The sequence below is a fragment of the Schistocerca americana genome, chromosome 8, assembly GCF_021461395.2.
Source record: "Schistocerca americana isolate TAMUIC-IGC-003095 chromosome 8, iqSchAmer2.1, whole genome shotgun sequence".
Taxonomy (NCBI): Eukaryota; Metazoa; Arthropoda; class Insecta; order Orthoptera; family Acrididae; genus Schistocerca; species Schistocerca americana.
In genome coordinates this window covers 411,067,123-411,081,414 of record NC_060126.1, presented here as the reverse complement: position 1 = coordinate 411,081,414, position 14,292 = coordinate 411,067,123, and positions in this window count along the sequence as shown.

The following is a 14,292-nucleotide window of genomic DNA, read 5'->3' as shown; positions in this document are numbered from 1 at the left end:
ATCAGTCCAGGGTCGTGGTCCCACGTTCGTTACAGTCCTCTGTCTTACAGCTTCTCCACCAAGGACATTGGGGTATAGTGAGAACGAAACAACTTGCTCGTCAGCACTGTACTTGGTTCTGAATCGATGCCGCGATTACGAATATGTGCTCTTCTTGCATGGTGTGTGCCGAACAACAATCAGCACCACCGCGGAAATTCTTTGCATGGCCAAAAGCCACTTCCCCTGGGCAACGCTTACACATCGATTTTGCTGGTCCATTCTGGAATGCTCGATGGTTGGTTGTGGTAGATTCATTCTGTAATGTTCCTTTTGTTGTCCGGATGTCTTCCACGACGTCATCTGCCACCATCCAAGCGTTATCTGCTATCTTTTGTATCGAAGGTCTTACACAGACTATTGTTTCCGATAAAGGCCCACAATTCATGTCCGCAGAATTTCAGTCATTCTGCAAGGGCAATGGTATTCAACATCTGACGTCCGCGCCGTTTTCGCCACAGTCATACGGTGCCGCTGAACGATTGGTCAGGACTTTCAAGTCACAGATGTTGAAAGTGTCGCATTCTCGGGAGGACGCGTTATTGCTCTTTTTGTCCTGGTATCGCTCTCAGCCCCGAGATGGTCGCTCGCCGGCTGAATTGCTCCACGGTCGTCATCATCGAACCTTGATGTCTTTGCTACATCCGCCGCATCAAGTTCCTGTGCAGTGGCAGACACCTGCATTTGTTCCAGGCGGCGTTGTCTACAATCGTCACTACCGAGGTTCACGGAGTTGGCTCGAAGGGCGCATTCTTCGCTGCCTGGGACGCGCTATGTATCTGGTTTTGAGGGCCTCCGGTGAGGTGCGCCGGCATCTCAACCAGCTGCGCCTCTGTCGTCGCACGGGATCTGCCGCTCACTGTCTGCTTTCAGCGAAGGTGCCGTCTGGTCAGCGCCCTGGGGACCCATCTACTGGCTCGCCTCAGCCCCAGGTGTTACCGACGCTGCCTTCCGTTTTGCCCCATGGCGACGCGCCGCCGCCACCGCGGCCGCCGCCTGTTCTCCCGCCGGCGACGCCCGCAGGGACGCGTCGCTGCAACCGACGGGCGCATCCCTGGGTCACGCGCTGCCGATTGCTTCCCGTGACCAGTTGTCCTCCGACATGGAACTCTTGCCCGCTCCGGACCATATGTCGTCTTCGCACGTGGGCTGCCCCGGCCCGATGGAGGTCAACCCATCGGCCCCTCCTGTCTCTCTGCGGGCGCATACACCGCATGTTGGCGTGCACCCTGGAGCAGTTTTTCAGGCGTTTCCTAGCTCCCCGCGGTCCGAATGGCAGGGTGCGGGTGGCACAGCCTCGCCTGTTGTTAGGCTCCCCACCTCGTCGCATACATCAACATGGGGTCCTCCCCACGGCGGGCGGAAGCCTTATGCCACAACCGTACGCCGATTTGCGGGGGAGGAATGTGGTGTCGCCGCCAGACACCACACTTGCTAGGTGGTAGCCTTTAAATCGGCCGCGGTCCGTTAGTATACGTCGGACCCGCGTGTCACCACTATCAGTCATTGCAGGCCGAGCGCCGCCACACGGCAGGTCTAGACTGACTTCCTAGCACTCGCCCCAGTTGTACAACCGACTTTGCTAGCGATGGTTCACTGACAAAATACGCTCTCATTTGCCAAGACGATAGTTTAACATAGCCTTCAGCTACGTCATTTGCTAAGACCTAGCAAGGCGCCAGTATCAGTTACCATTGATATTGTGAATCATGTACCGACAAGACCCACGTTCTTCATTAACGGCTTAAAGTTAAGTATTCCACCAGCTACGTCCGTTTTTCTAAATTCTAATTTCCTTGTCCTGTTCCAGACCACACGCCAGCCTGCGTGAGCTAAAACGCGTGCCTTTCGGCCTCCTCTAGTAACACGGTGTTAGCTCTCCTGCCAACCAAAACAATTTTTATACAAATAACGTGCCATGTACAGCACATAGCAAATGTGCTTGACATTCTTCCAGGTGCCTCTGAGTTGTTCTTTTGCGTCAACCGTTTTCACACTAAACTCTCAGTCGCAAGGGTGCTATGGGCGTATTACTGCTACAATAAATTTTTCCAGATGTCAAGCGATAAACGTGCCAATTTTGGCAGTAATTGCTCCAGACGTTACAAGGACATGCCTCTCCCCCCCACCCCAACTCTATAGCTGAAACATGACTGTCAAGTATAAATGTAGCGACTCTAGAAACTATGATTAGGTACAAACACCGGTCGTTAATCCCACAGAAGGAAATGGCTCTGAGCACTATGGGACTTAACATCTATGGTCATCAGTCCCCTAGAACTTAGAACTACGTAAACGTAACTAACCTAAGGACATCACACAACACCCAGTCATCACGAGGCAGAGAAAACCTCTGACCCCACCGGGAATCGAAACCGGGAACCCGGGCGCGGGAAGCGAGAACGCTACCGCACGACCACGAGCTGCGGACAATCAGACAGCCTTTCTATGGAAACAGTTATACAATTTAGTCATGTACATACTAAATTTGAAACTGCTATGTCATCTTTTTTTCACCTCATGCCATACGGACGGCAAATGGTCTTTACCACCACAGAAATCTTCTCCGCCGGCACACAACTGTCTGCAGTTTCATCAGAATCGGTTGAATTATATAAGAATTCACAGAACACGAACGAACAACCAGTCATTTTTGTATATTAGATTAGTGGCATGGTTAAAGCAAAGCAATAACGTGGTGTGGGACATACAGTGTTAACAGAAAGTAATGCTCTCGTTAGTTAATCCGGCTCTCATATACTTCACGAATTCCTTTTTTCGCTGTCCTATCTTTGTCTGACGGGCAAGTATAATTCTTTTGTATAACCCACGATTTATTATCTGTCCACTTCTTGCATAATACATAGTTGTCTCTAATGATAACCATATTGTACGCAGGACGTTAAATCCTAATATCCCTTCCTTTCCCGTTTTCGTCCGACATCAGTGTCCAAATCAGCCATCAGTCTCTGATGACCTCTTGTTGATGGGATGATTAATTTTAACAACAGTTTCCTACTGCAGCGTGTTAATGACTCACTGGCATCACAGTCACATACTCGTATCCAGTGGCATTAAGCGGGTTGCACTACTTTCCTAACAGTCCATTGTATTTATTGGAAAAATAATAATAACGGAAGATTCTTTGGCCGGATGTCTAATGGAACACCAATTGCTCTACGAGACTGTGTCACTTTCGACAACTCGACGACAATCCAAATATATGACTGATTGATAGCACTGTGCTAAAATGAAACTGTTAATCGAACGAAAATAGCCAATTCCTATCAGTTCTAATGTGCTGATCGCGAATATCACAAAGACAATTCAAAATTAGTTTTACTTTTGATTTTACACTGTTTTATTACGGTGAGTTAGTTACCATACGGATTTTTATGTTAGATTTCAAATCAGATATTACAACGGTTTGTCAAAGTCAAATAACTAGTAACAATGGATTACATTATTGTCCCTGGTCTTACTTGTGTGCAATATTTTGGATATAGACATTTTAAAACCAATTTTAGTGATGTTTTTGTCTCCCTCCTCTTCAACTTCTGTGACTTTATTAATGCATGTAATAATTTTGCACATTTGTTTCCAGATTAACTACCAGTTGCTCAAGTTGACTGTTAGTGAAGTGAACAAAAATGCCACAAGTATGTGTTAATAGTGCTGACACATTTTGTTATGTCTGTGGAGAAGGGACATTTGCTTCACAAAAACAGCAAATAACTCAATTGTTTAAAAAAGCTTACAGTTGTCATTCTGGGTACAACATAGGTGATCAGGCTCCACATGTGATCTGCAACACTTGTGCCAGCCGCCTCAGGAAATAGATGCATGGGAAAGGACGTTCAGTGCCTTTTGCAGTGCCCATGGTCTGGTGTAAGCCACCTAACCATGTCAGTGATTGCTACTTCTGTATGATTCCCTCTATCAAGAAGGGAATATCTAAGAAGAAGAAGTGGACAGTGGTCTATCTTAACTTTTCATCTGCCATACGTCCAGTTATACATGGGGAAGGACTGCCAATACCTGAGCCATCGACAGAATACGAGATTACTTCAGATGGGGATAACGAATGTCCTGAAACATGTACGTCACAAGATCCACAGTTCCTTCCAAATATATAATCAACTGATGATCCACAAAAATTGTCTCAATGTGAGTTAAGTGACCTCATTAGAGATTTGGAGCTCTCTAAAGCTAAGACTGAGATTTTAGCATCAAGATTGCAGCAGTTCAATTTTCTGGAAAGCAGTGTAAATTTTTCATCTTATCGTAGAGGAGTGCAACAATTCACTTCTTTTTTTAACATACAAGATAGGCTTGTAGCATGTGCAGACATAATTGGTCTAATGACGGCTCTCGGAATTAATTACAACACTGATGAGTGGAGATTCTTTACTGATTCGTCAAAGTTGAGCTTAAAATCAGTGCTTTTACATATTGGTAATGAGCTTCCTTCCATTCCAGTTGGGCATAGCGTGCATATGAAAGAGTCTTACCAAAAAATGGAAAATTTTATTAGAAGCTATCAAGTATAATGACTTTCAATGGCAGGTTCGTGGTGACTTGAAAGTGGGTGCACTGCTGTTACGTACGCAGTTAGAGTATTACTAAATATTGCTGCTTTTTCTGTGAATGGGATAGCCGAGATCATGCATCTCATAACAGTAAACATTAATGACCCACCAGAAAATCAGCCAGGTATAAATAACATTAACAGTGAACCTGTAATAGACACTAAAAAGATTCTGCTCGTGCCCTTGCATATCAGGTTGGGTCTCATGAAAAACTTTGTTAAGGGAATGAGCAAACATGATGACGCATTTAAGAACTTACGGTTAAAATTCCCTTACTTAAGTGATGCCAAAGTAAAGTAGGGAATCTTCGTACATTCGAGAGATTTTTGGAGCCCATACTTTTGATGGAAACATACATGGTGATGAGGAGCATGCGTGGGAATGTTTTGAGACAGTCTGTTTACAGTTCTTAGGGAACAAACGAGCAATAAAATACAAGAGATTGTAGATAACATGTTGTCATCTTATGAAAAACTTGGTTGCAACATGTCATTGAAAATGCCTTTCTTACATATTCGTCTTATCTTCTTCCCCAAAGATAGTGGTGCAGTAAGTGATGAACATAGGGACCGATTTCATCAAATTATTGCCACATTTGACAAGAGGTATGTTGGAAAATTACTGCTGGCCTGTCATAAGGGATGTTCCCTTGTATGTGTTTAAATGTCAAGCCAAACGAAAACGGTCATCTTCTGAAATTATCTCTGAACAAAATATGTAATTGTATATACTGTGCATATGGACATTTAACATTTGTAATCCTTTATATATATTTGTGACCAGTTAATGAATATATTTTCATTTGTGCTTTATATAGTTCTATTACAAAGAAGAGTTACAACGTATTTCCATTCATGTAATATTATCTTCTTTTTTCTTAATATTTTACTTTTGTACTTCCAGAATGGTATTGAAGTTTATCAGTGAATAACACATAGCATAATTCAAGTAATTATTCACTTAAAATTTGTAACGCTGTATCTTGGAATATGAATGAATATTTAGTTAGTGAGTTATTTATACAAAATTGTAGATTAATTTTTTAAAGAAAACTAGAGCTAAATATTTATTAAGATAATAATTTTGTATCTTTTTGTACTGAAATAAATATAACTAAATCAAAATCATGTAATATACACACTTTTACTTCAGATTTGTTGTTCAGTGTAATTATTACCTGACAGAATAACCGAGGATCAGGACAGAGGAGTGATACTATCGTGTTTGTGACTGGGAAACAGGGAAAGGAAGTAGTAACAGTGTATATTGCAGTGTTTCCACATTTGGAACGCCTTAGTATGCTACACGTCTATACGTCAGTTACCTGCATAAGAAGCAATTAAAAATGGGCAAATACTTTTTTTTTTTTTTTTTGAGAGTACGTCTCGTACACAAGCACTGTAACAGTTACTCACAGAATAACATTTATGTGTCCACATTTCGCTTGAATAAATCACTGGCGAATGTAATTCGGATCTTCACTGTTCACTCAATTTCAAATGTAGTGTACATTTTTTTAAACCATGTCGTTTCGTTCACAAATGACTGGTTTATTCTGCCGACGGACAGAAAAACTTTTTTATTTCAGAAAAATTGTGCCAGAAGTTCGTTTCTGTGCGAAAAAAGCTGTGAAATTTTCTGAGAATATGTATTCCTTTGTATTGTTTCTAATGTCACATAAACTGCTAATGACACATTTATCCAGATCGTCAGTTGGATGTTCATCCCAATAGTGCCATAATGAATTATTTAAAATTTGTTTACATTTATTTGACTGACCTTATTTGTTACATTCAAAAAGATACATTTAAAGTGATTAAGCAGTTTCAACCTTCCTAGTTTTAAAATAAAATTCTGTACCATATACGTAACGCTTAAGGCCTGAGACAGCCCAGCATTCCGTGTATGGCTCACAGCGAGTAACACCAATGATTTCGGGTTGCTCAATGGCTGTGTTAAGCTCTTTTATTTCGTCTCCACCTAGGAAACTTGCATGTTGCTAGAGTACCCTAGTTATCCATCCAGGGAAATGGGACCTACAGTTTAACATGGGATGCGAATTAGGTGTCGTTCCTAGCGAATGTCCACACCACAGAGAGGTGAATGCTAGGTTAAAGTCGGACTGAAAAAACACTGGTCCATCTGCGGGCCGATGCTGCGACATTTCGGTAAGCAGGCATGCGCTATGCTGCTGGACCAATAGGCATGGCGGTTCATATCTGAAGCTGGCTGTTGTGAGGAAGCAGAAAATTTGTGACAACCGGAGTATTGGTACGCCGCAGCGAAAAAACGAGGAAGCGCCTGAAGATGGCTGCAAACCCGCAATGATAGTGATGCGGGATGGCTGCCTATCTAACTTTTCGTAGGCAGTGCACCAGAGTGGCTCTGTCATTACACTTTGGGAACGCTTTTATCTCTTTTTATACGCACTAGTTTCGAAACATTTCCAGTAACAATGAGTTGTGAGAAATTGAAGGTTAGTTGCGCAAAAGGAGATGTTGGCCTGGGCAATCCAACGCGGAAAATTCAGAAGAAAGGAACCAATCGCACTCGCCAAATATTACATCCGCATAATAAATTAATACATTGCTTAATTAAGACTCCTTAAGTGGATGCGTTCTGATTTCAGATATCACATTGGTTATGTAACGCAGAGAGGGAGAGAGAGAGAGGAGAGAGAGAGAGAGAGAGAAGTGCGAATTGAGCTATTTTGTTTTATGACTCAACCCTTACCATCTCAGTAGTTTTTCACTTTCAAAGGAAGGTAGCAGTCGTAGCAAGTACGCCGCATTCGTCTTCACTTCATTTACACGAGATAACACTCGTGTCTGTGAAAAAAACATTCATGGTTTTCAATTACTAGTTGTCTGTAAAATAATGGTCACTGGAAAATGATGGTTTAATCGCAGACATCAGAAGCTTTGTACTAGTAATTGGGGCAACTATAAAAAAGTGCTGGAAAATCGACAGAAATCCACAAGTGGAAATAAACAGATTTTTTTTAAATCATAAAGAAATGTCACAAGTTAAATCATTGACAGTTATTAATTTTATATAAGATGTTTTTCACCAGTCAGTGGTTGATGGGATGGTCAGAGTTATTACATGAATCCAGTCACTAGCTACTTGCGGAAAAGTGGAAAGCTGTGGAGATATTACAAGCTGTCTCAGAAAGATGAAAATGAAGCGAACATGAAATTCAACAGTTGCATAATTTATTTATGTCTTATAATACATTAAAATAAAAAATTAAAAGAAACACCTGCTATACAAGCAATGTTAACAATAATTATGCACTTTCTGTGATTTTTCTCGTTATGGATACGACAGATAAATATTTTTTTATGAAATTATCACTGAATTGCTTTAACAATCCTATGTTACAGCTTTAGTTGTAATGCAGTGGGTTTAGTAAGCACAGATCTCGCGAGTGGCGACGCCACAGTTACTGTCCAGACCAGCCCCTACCACAGAGTTAGAGGGAGAAGTAAAATCACCTATGTAATTTTGATCACAGATTCCGACTCCAGATAGAATTACGGATAATTTGAGACTAAACTCAGACAATTCAGTTGATTAAATAAGAAGTCACCAGACTTAATTGCCTATTTTATACCGTCAAATTAATTTTTCCGGGCCAGTAGAAACCTATGGCCTTTTGTATGAATAGATGATAATCAGTTGGGGTGGGGGAGGGGCAGGATCATTCTGACGTTCCCAAACTAATTAATGATGGAAACGTCCATCAAAGTGCCGTGGCCGTTATTTCAAATTTATGTTGCAGGCAGGCGGTGGCAGAGGCTTACCAGTTCCATCCTTCGATCTGAGAATTCGCGACCAGACACGTGTCCCAGTTTGGGTGTCGAAGGTCGGTGCTATCCCGGCAGGCCGACGCTGCAGGAACGTTATCGCTTCCAATCTCTGTTATGTCTGCTACGGTAAACTGTTTGTTAACTGCAGAGAAGACGGTGTGACATTATAGGATACACATAGCACACACAGACCCGCACCGTTGCTGTTTCTGAACGTGTCTGCTATTACTTTTGAGCGATGTCGCCAGGAAGGCCTTTTGGAGGGCTACCTCTCATTTGCATGCTGATTTCAGAGTAAATTATTTAGTTACCAGCACCACTAACTTTCATTGTTCTGAAACATCTTTGCTATCCTTTGTTCCATTTTTTCATTACTAGGCGAGGAAACACCTGTAGTAGGAGACCAAGTCCGAGGCCTGGGACTTAAGATCAAATGGTGAGTGATCTGTTAGGTGACAATGACCGTTAGTGTGTTTACGAAAGTAATTTATTCCATCTTCTCCTAGTTTGCGAATAATACATGACATTCATAAGGATCAAACAAGAGCATAAAATACTAACAGTTCTGGAGCTGCACGTTTGAAAATTTTCGGAGAAACGTCTCTTGGCCTTTGACACGTCAGGTATATAAAATCGCTCGTCAAGACGTTTTTATTTGGGAAAGAATGTGCTGCAGAAACACAATTTCGCGTCTGCACTGCCTATCAGAAAAGACATGGTCGAATACTTCGCACATGAACCCAGTCGGCTTCTGTAAAAATGATTAGTATTCGCAATTCTCTGTGATAGGTAGAAAGGCCACGAGAGTGCATTAGTGACAGGGTAAATACGAGGCGTTCACAGTCTCAGACGTTGGATGATCACTGTAAAGGTCGCGAAGATGCTACTTACTAGCGTAAGACTGCGTTATCAGTTTGGAACGAGGTTCGTTGTGAGTATGTATACTGCCGGCTGGTCGAAGTGTACGATCCAGAATAGTGGGGTGTTCCGATGTGGCGGTGGGCTGGACTGGATGGAAACGTGAGGGTGGGCATATCAGCCACCAAGGTTCTGGTTTGCCACGTCTGGTCACCACAAGGGAGGGTCGTCGTATTATCCACCAGGCACATCGTAGCCCCTTCAAATCTGCGTCTACCATCCGAGAACAAGGAGTAAAGTTCCTGAAACACTGTGTCATCCTGCACCACCGGTCATAGGCCAGCAGCAGCCGGTCTTGGGAACTACTATCTAGGGCGCAGACTGCCGTTAACGCCACGACACAAACGGCTGCGTCTGGAACGGTGGACCGCTGATGGATGACGTCGTACTATATTCAGCGACGAATTGCGGTTCAGAACCACGGAGGATCACTGCCTGACCTGGCTTGAAGTCCTATTCCTACAATGTTTTGGAGAGACGCGACGGAGCTAATTCTGCCGTCATGGTATGGGGAAACATCGATCACAGCTTCACCTCGCAGAAGGTGGAGATTGTGGGATATTTGACGGCACAGTGTTGTTCACAGACTTCGTCCGTCCTCATATACTACCTCGCATGAGATAGTATCGTGGTGTCTATTATGACCGTCGATGAGTCTGAAACGCTTTTCTCGGCCACCCACAAGAAAATGTCGTGATTTCAACGCTGAGCGTCGCTGTTCCGTCTTCCATCACAGACATGTCAAAGAAAGGCGTGATTTGTGGTAAGGAAGGGGTGTGACGATATTCCCAACTTTTGACACGTGCACGGTGATTTTGGAAGAATTATGGTAAAATTAGGAGCCAATGTGAACCATTAACCCACTCTATGATTCACATCAACTTCTGAGCTCCGACCTTTTTTTCGCGTGTGTCGAAATCTTGATGTTTGAAGCATAGTCGAACCTAAGAGTGACATCTCAGGGCACATGTCGTTTGCACCATTACAGAGGAGGGCTGCAGGCACCTCTTACTCAAATTTCAAACTTCTGCGTCACAACAGGAAAATCGGCGCACTAAAGGAACACGTAGAGGTCCCCCTTCAGCGCCTGGATTGAGGAATATGATTCGAAAGTTACAATTAACTGGCGATTACGGAACTGTTTCTGAGAGAAGGCCTATTGAACCGTAAATTGTTGAAGAAGTTACTGTTGCCACGCTTGAGCATGCTGGATGCAGTGTGCCATCTTCAAGCAGTGTACTAGTTACGTCACGTCAGCTGAAAATTCCATGGTCCACCCTTGAAAAGTGCTGCGAACAGTTGTGTGATGGTATTTATACAGCGGCGCGAGGCTGTCTTGGATGCACATGGTTGTCACATTGAGCAACGTTTGTAACCTGGAACGTAAATATAGGGTGATCAAAAAGTCAGTATAAATCTGAAAACTTAATAAACCACGGAATAATGTAGACAGATAGGTAAAAATTGACACACATGCTTGGAATGACATGGGGTTTTATTAGAACCAAAAAAAATCACAAAATGTCCGACAGATGACGCTAGACAGCAAAACGTCAGTGACTGCGCATGACAATTGTGTATAAAAGGAGATGTAATGAGAGAGAGAATCAGATGTGCCAGCAGTAGCAGCACGTTGACGTTACCTGGAAAGGCGCTTTTAGTGAAGCTGTATTATCAGAAAGGGGAATGTGCTAGTTCAGCGCTACGATCCTATGGTCATAGGAAGGGGATTCGAACGGGTAAAGGTCCGTTGACAAATGCAGCTGTGGCGAGAATGATTTCGAAGTTCGAAGCCACGAGTTGTTTAGACGATGGACCCCGTAGTGGCCGACCGAGCACAAGGCGTAATGCTGCTGAGACAGTTCAGGAAGAAATGGAGACTGTAGCGGGTTCGTCTATGCACGGGGAAGTCAGCGCTCGTGGAATCGCTCGTCGCACCGGCATTCCATACACTTCTGTTTGGTTGGCACTTAGGCGTACCCTCGGATGCTATCCGCACAAAATCCATTGGCTTCATGAATTGTTACCTGGCGATTTAGTGAAGCGGAGGGCATTTGCGGCGTGGGCGTTTCAAAAAATGGCGGAAGATGACTATTGGTTGAGTAACGTGTTGTGGACCGACGAAGCTCATTTCACGCTCCGAGGGTCTGTCAACGCCCATAACTGCAGAATTTGGGCTACCGTAAATTCTAGAACTGTCGTAGAAACTCCATTGCACGACGAGAAAGTCACGGTATGGTTTGGATTTACCACATCTACCGTTATCGGGCCTTTTTTCTTCGAGGGAATGCGTGGTTCTGGTTTTGTACCTGCCACTGTGACGGGTGAGAGGTACAGAATCGCATCATCCCCAGCCTGGCTAATAAACACCTGCTGGAACGTACAATGTTTATGCAGGATGGTGCTCCACCCCATATTGCTAGACGCGTGAAAGATCTCTTGCACGCGTCGTTTGGAGATGATCGTGTGCTCAGCCGCCACTTTCGTCATGATTGGCCTCCCACGTCCCCAGACCTCAGTCCGTGCGATTATTAGCTTTGGGGTTACCTGAAGCCGCAAGTGTATTTTGATCGACCGACATCTCTGGGGATGCTGAAAGACAACATCCGACGCCAATTCCTCACCATAACTCAGGACATGCTTTACAGTGCTGTTCACAACATTATTTCTCGACTACAGCTATTGTTGACGAATGGTGGTGGACATATTGTGCATTTCCTGTAAAGAACATCATCTTTGCTTCGTCTCACTTTGTTATGCTAATTATTGCTATTCTGATCAGGTGAAGCGCCATCTGTCGAACATTTTTTGAACTTTTGTAGTTTTTGGTTCTAATAAAAACCCTTGTCATTCCAAGCATGTGTGTCAATTTGCACCTCTCTATCTACATTATTCCGTGATTCATTCAGTTTTCAAATTTATACTGACGTTTTGATCACCCGGTATGTTACGCAGTTAACAAATGTTACCTGTCATGTGGAAATCAGAATGTACTTCATTCGATGGTTCATTCATAACTTATCTTCTGCATGCCGTTACAAATGCTTCCAGAACGTTCCACTGTCCTATGAAAACTCTTTTTTTATGGTGTCTTTCTCAAGCAGCGAAAATTTAATATAAATCGCTGTATATTATCCGGACCGGCGAATTTGGAAACACTGTTAATGTTAAGTCCGTTTGATACAGAATTCAACAAAATGCAATACGAGAGATTCCTCTTTGTTGAGGTATGTTGCTTTGGCTGACTCGTACCCTCAGAGTTCGCGGCGACAACGCATCCAGCAGAGAACCCGACAGACCCAGGCATTGCATTTACTCACGCCTGGCGGCCAACCAGCCTCATTTGGGAGTCAGACTGCGGCGACACAGCGGGTCTCGGAACAAGAAAGGCCAGTGAGAAGCTTCTGGTCTTAACGGCTGCTCCTTCCTGCGTAAATAAGCTGCAGGCTTTGTGTACTACCATACAGACGTGGAACACTCGCCTACCACTGCAATGGCGGTATGGCGACACCATACACGAAGTGACGGTGAAGAAAACGAAATAAATTTGTATGACACAAATGTGAGATATTATTATATCCTCAGTAGGTACACTCCAAGCCAAAGGTGTGTTTGTTACGAGGAAACTCTATTAAGCGCAACGGTATACAATTTTATTGAAACTTGGAATACCACCTTGGAAACTAAATGTGTTTTATTTGATTACGTTTGTTTCCCGTACGTTTTCTAGCGCACACATGCAATCGTCATTATTAGGGTAAAATTTGACGGCGCTACATTGGAGGGTGACAGAGTATCAGCAATTACAGAAACGGTTGTTTTTCCCAAACTGGAAATCACAGTAACTGAAACCAAAGTTAAATATTCAGTCGTAAGGGTGAAGATATGGTTCACGGATACAATTCTAAAGCTTTGTTCAGTACGACTTAGACATGTAGGTCCCTAGCAAGGTTTTAAGAGACTGGAAAGACGCACCGACGTTTCATAACCGCAGTAGAACGTTTCTACGGAAGCAGAGAGAGCTTCATGACAGATTTAAGCAAATTCATTACATAAATGACAAATAAAAGATTAAAAAAAGGGAAGAAAATGAGGGAAAGGAGGGCAATGAGAGAAGTGATGAAAACATCAGAAAGTAAAACGTTTCCTGTCGATGTGCCTAAAACCCGTTGCTGATGGAGTTCTAGACTATTTTTTGTGTTATAATGTCCCTGTTAATACATTTCAAACAAAACGGATTCCGCGCAAGACTAATTTGGTACAGCCTTGTCGAAGAGGCACGTAGTATTCCGATTTAAAAATAGTTTCGCTTGTAGCGGGATACAAACCAACGTCACCCGTTGAAATGGGTGTTGCATGAGAGGCTTAATGTCTGTGCTGATTCCAACTGCGCACTGCAAGAGCGAAATGGCAAATATCTGCTCATTCACCAGAGGAAATTCGCCTGACGGCTTGTAGGATAGACACCGGTAAAATACATTTGAAGGAGAGAAGGACAATATTCGTGCTAGGACCAGCACGTAATAAAATTCTAAGACAAAAGCACGGTCAGAATTCTGCTTGGAAGGGGACTACAAGTTGATGGTTAAAGTCGGTGCAGTAGTACAGCACTGTACTGCACAACAATGCGCTTCACCTCCTCTATTCATCCTTACCTAATCACAGCTCCTACTCCACCCTTAATGACCTCGTAGTCGACGGGGCGATTAACCACAATCTTCTTCTTCTTTTTCAAAAAAAGTATTTGCCACAATTTACGCGCTTCAGACTTTTATGACATACATGGAACCTCCACTACGTGATATAACTGCACCACAGAAAGTGGAGGAAAATTTTATCTGTGGACGTAAGTGAACTTTATGTAATGATGTAACAGTGAAAATGTGTACAGTAAGGATCGCCAGCTTGAGTTTATTCTATGACAGGAGGGGCAA